Source organism: Phaseolus vulgaris, chromosome 3 (assembly GCF_051622355.1).
Source record: "Phaseolus vulgaris cultivar YP4 chromosome 3, ASM5162235v1, whole genome shotgun sequence".
Taxonomy (NCBI): domain Eukaryota; kingdom Viridiplantae; phylum Streptophyta; class Magnoliopsida; order Fabales; family Fabaceae; genus Phaseolus; species Phaseolus vulgaris.
The window spans coordinates 5,802,428-5,806,814 of record NC_143500.1 but is presented as its reverse complement, the minus strand read 5'-3'; the positions used below and the strand labels follow the sequence as shown (position 1 = coordinate 5,806,814).

The 4,387-nt window shown below is 28.8% G+C and overlaps 1 long non-coding RNA gene across 2 annotated transcripts; it reads right to left on the bottom strand.

The window, feature by feature from the left end:
• Window positions 1-1,432: 1,432 nt before the first annotated feature.
• On the bottom strand, window positions 1,433-3,695 carry LOC150028637 (uncharacterized). 2 transcript variants are annotated; one of them, XR_016519543.1, is made up of 3 exons: window positions 3,391-3,695; window positions 1,795-1,914; window positions 1,433-1,661 (listed from the first exon to the last, which is right to left on the bottom strand). It is a non-coding gene; the product is annotated as an uncharacterized LOC150028637 (long non-coding RNA). The 2 variants fall into 2 exon arrangements; XR_016519542.1 differs by lacking the exon at window positions 1,795-1,914 and having other exon boundaries at window positions 3,391-3,646.
• Window positions 3,696-4,387: the final 692 nt, after the last annotated feature.

The following is a 4,387-nucleotide window of genomic DNA, read 5'->3' as shown; positions in this document are numbered from 1 at the left end:
GTCAAATATGTTTTCATAAGTTTAAATGTGAACTAATTTGAATTTTATTATTTTATAAAGAAAAAAAAGTTATGAAGAGGTTTACTAAACTAAGGGGGGAGATTCTAGGGTAAACCATTGTTATGTTGTGGCAGCTAGCTTTTTTATGAATGTTAAGGTTATGCTATTTTGTTATTTTTTTAAGTTAGAAAAAGATGAGAAATTGTTCGTTTGAACCCTCGTCCAGATTTTGATTCTATTGGGTTTCTTACGGAGGATTCATTGATTTGTTGTACAAAGAATTAACATTCATTGATTTGTTGTACAAAGAATTAACAGTGTGCTTACAAGAGTGCTTTTAGAAACTAATTTTTTGGTTTCTAAAATGATAAAATTAGTCATTAACTTTATTAGAGACCAATTTAGAAACTAATAGTCTTAAGTGGCTAAAATCATGGTCGCTAATTTTAGATACCAATTTAGATTCTAATTTAGAAACCAATTTAGTTACCATTAAATAAAAACCAATTTAGTGACCAAATATATAAAAACTAATTTAGTGACCAAATATATAGAAACTAATTTAGTGACCAATTTCATTGAAACCAATTTAGTGACCAAAATATATAGAAACTTATTTAGTGACCAAATATATAAATACAAAAAAATGGTCACTATATTGGTTTCTAAATAATATAATTTATTATAAAATATTATTTTATTTACCTACTTACTCTTTCCTATTTTATATTTATTTGTAAATTTAAGTATATTAATTTTAAAATAAATTTATAGAGTTTGTCAACTCAAAACAATTATGTTCGTAATCGAGATATGGTAAGAAGTGAGTAATTTTTTTCAAATTTTATAATTCTTTTTATAAATTGTGAATGTGAACTAAGATTGTGATAGAAACAAAAGATAATCAAATAAACCCAAGTTAAAATTATTTTATTTTCATAATTTTTTTAAACATTATAAGATAAAGAAATATATACATTAGTAATCCATAAATAACATCACACATATTCTTTTTGCCATATTCTTTTTGCCATTTGTTAGATGCATTTTATTTCAAGAGGAATATTCACTGATCTATATTTGTACTTTATCTTTCTATTTTAGTAAATATAAATATTAATTTTATGTTTCTCATGCAAATTTATAAACAGACAACTAACTTTGGAACTGCTTATTAGGTTTAAGAAAAAAATAAAAACTAGAAAAATTAGCCAGTAAAAGTTTTCGAAGCTGTCTGTCACATATCTGTCACAACAAATGTGATAGATTTTACTTAAAAGTAACTCAAACACTTTATTTACTGTCATGCAAGAAGATGAATTCAGATTCCAATATGTTTTAGCTCCTCTTTTATAGATAAATCATTAGAAATAAATTAAGCTATGATAAACAAATATATATGATACCTTGAAACATATACAAAGGATGCATTGTTACTCAAAAAATGATTTCTTATATTATATCAAATAAATTAGTTTTTAGATAATATTAAGAATATAATAATACAAACATTAGGCTTCTGACTTAAAAGATGATTAAATCATTTACTCTCTTCTGGGTTACAGAAGTTGCTAAGATTTTGGGCACAAGTAACACATATCCTAGCAGCCCTGGCTTCAAATGCTTCCAACACAACATTAGGCTTCAACCACAATCCTCGGCTGTAAGGAATAAAACAAGCATAATATTACAACTCATAGTTAGTACTAGAAATATTAAATAAAGCCATATTTGATTTGGATATCATGAAACTGATCTGGTTAGACTAGACATAATCTCCAATTTCACTATAACCTTTTTAACATCATAGTGGTATTAAATGAGTTGTTCCATTCGAGCCATATAAGCTATAGTACCAACAGGCTTATTTCCAGAGCCCAGCTGAGAAACCGTCTTCATGAGATGCCTTAACAGCTGAAAAAATAATTACATGTCTTGAAGCAGCCAGTAGACAGTCAGACTCAAATTAAACCTTTAAAATGAAAATATAAGTGACCATTCTTATAAAATTCTATTGGTACGGTAGTATAATTCACGTTCTTCGAATTTGGAAGTTATACTTGTCCAAATCTGATTGGAACCCACGATAAACTATTGTGAGTACTAGATTCTAAGTTATCTATGTAGAAAAGCAAGTAAAAGGGAAAATGTGAGTAAAAAAATGAATTAAACAAACTCTTCTAGCACCCCTGGGCTTGTTTGTACAACAAAATTAATACTCCACAGTTCAGATTAAATAATTGAGGCACAGAATCCATTCACATCTCTTTAAACCCAAAGGCAGCTTCAAGACTCAACTCATACCTACCCTTCAACAACTATACTGGGTTCAGAGGTAGACTCTCCCAAGTGTGATTCAACTGGAATTTGGCTTCACTCTAAAGAAGCTGATGCTCAACAACTATACTGGGTTCAGAGGTAGACTCTTCCAAGTGTGATTCAACTGGAATCTAGCTTCACTCTAAAGAAGTTGATGCTCACCCTTTTGTTAGGTAGTATCTGTTTGTAGGTGGTCTGAAAAGACAAAAGGCAGCCCTTTGGGTGAAACCCCAAAAACAGCAACACATAGCAGTGCTAAGTATCACTGAACCCTCAAACAAAAATAAAAACCAACTTGATACTCTTTCTTACCACTTTTCTATTTGAAACAAAATATATTTTCATAATCATACAAACATTTCATATTAGAAAATATTTCTTGACTACAATAGTTTCAAACATTTTTTTGATTGCTAAAACAAAGTTTACTATATATGACAGTGGCTAAGTTGAATTTGAACACAAGTTCCTTGAAGACACTTTTGGAATCAAAATTTTGTACAGATGAAACAATCATTAAAAATGACCAACCATGTTCTTTAACAAAGATTTAATCATCAATAAGTAAAAAATATTAGTATGTAGACTAAAAAGAAATCCATAGTGTGAGTTTATCTTTCCACTGTGTATGTGCTTTCCTCTTCCTTTCTCTTTTCTTTCTCTGCCTAATATCTATGGCTATGCAAATGCAAAGTGTTGAACAATAGAATCTGTGAGTGACCCTGTCTGCATGTGTGTCTATCATCTACAATCAGTCACTGAATACTCTGGACTATATTATCATAATTCTAAGTACCAACTATAGCACCGAAACTCATATTTTAGCACAGTTTGTTTGAACTCACTTTGAAGTGACGACCAGTGGTAGAAGAATAATGACATATGAGGATTATACTTTGTGTGATGCTCTTTAATTAAATTTCAATATATCAGATCGATTAAAAGAGAAGCCAAACAACACTCAACTAGCAATTAAACGAGGGAATACAAATAACAGAATCTAGGGTTTTAAGATGTTTTAAGATGGGAAAGATAAGCAAAGGCGAGAATGGATCACAAATCGAAACTTACGATGATAAGGTTGAAGAGGTTGGCCTCCTTCGGAGCAGAGAAACGCATTGTTGTAGAATGCGTTGTCGTCGCCATTGCAGAGGCTGTTGTCGTTGCCGTTGCAGAGTGTGTTGTCGTCGCTGTTGCTGCAGGGAGCGTTGTCGTTGCCGTCGTTGTTTCTGCAGGTGCGTTGCCATTTTCGTCGTCATTGCTGCAGGTGAGTTGCCGTTTCCGTCGTCGTTGCTCCAGGGTGAGTAGCCGTTTCCGTCGTCGTTGCTGCAGGGTGAGTAGCTGTTTCCATCGTCGTTGCAGAGTGCAGGTGCGTGTGTGCTGAATGAGAGATAAGTACAAAAGATAAAATATTAAATAGAGTTAAAGTTAGAAATTGAAAACTGCACTATTTAGTTTAAAAAAAAGTATACATATCTATTTTAAATTAATTCATAAATTTTTTAATTTAAACAATATTTTGAATTTGTTATTAATTTAATTCTATGTTTAAATAAAATTAAAAGGTTAAAATATTATTTTAAATGTAATTTTTAAATTGATATCAATTATTTTAATATTATACTAAAACTAATAATTTAGGAAATTTATTCATATTAATTTAAAATATTTTATAAATTAATGATTAATAATTAATTTTATAAAATTTAATTATCCCAAAATTAGTATCTAAATTCAAATAATAGTGACTAAAAATGTAAGAATAGAAACTATAAAATTAGTTTCTAATTTTATTATTTTTAGAGACCAAAAATTAGTTTCTAAAATAGATTAAAAGTGACAAAAAAATGGTTTCTAAATACATTTTAACAAGAGACTAAAAAAATGGTTTCTATAAAATTTTTTTTTTTATTTTTATTATTAACTACCAAAAATATAGTATCTAATTATTTTATAATTTTTATTAATAATAGATACCATTTTAATAACCAATAATTTTTAGTTTATAAAATGGTATCTAAATTAGTTACTATAGAAACTAATTTTTTTTGGTTTCTAAATTAGTTAC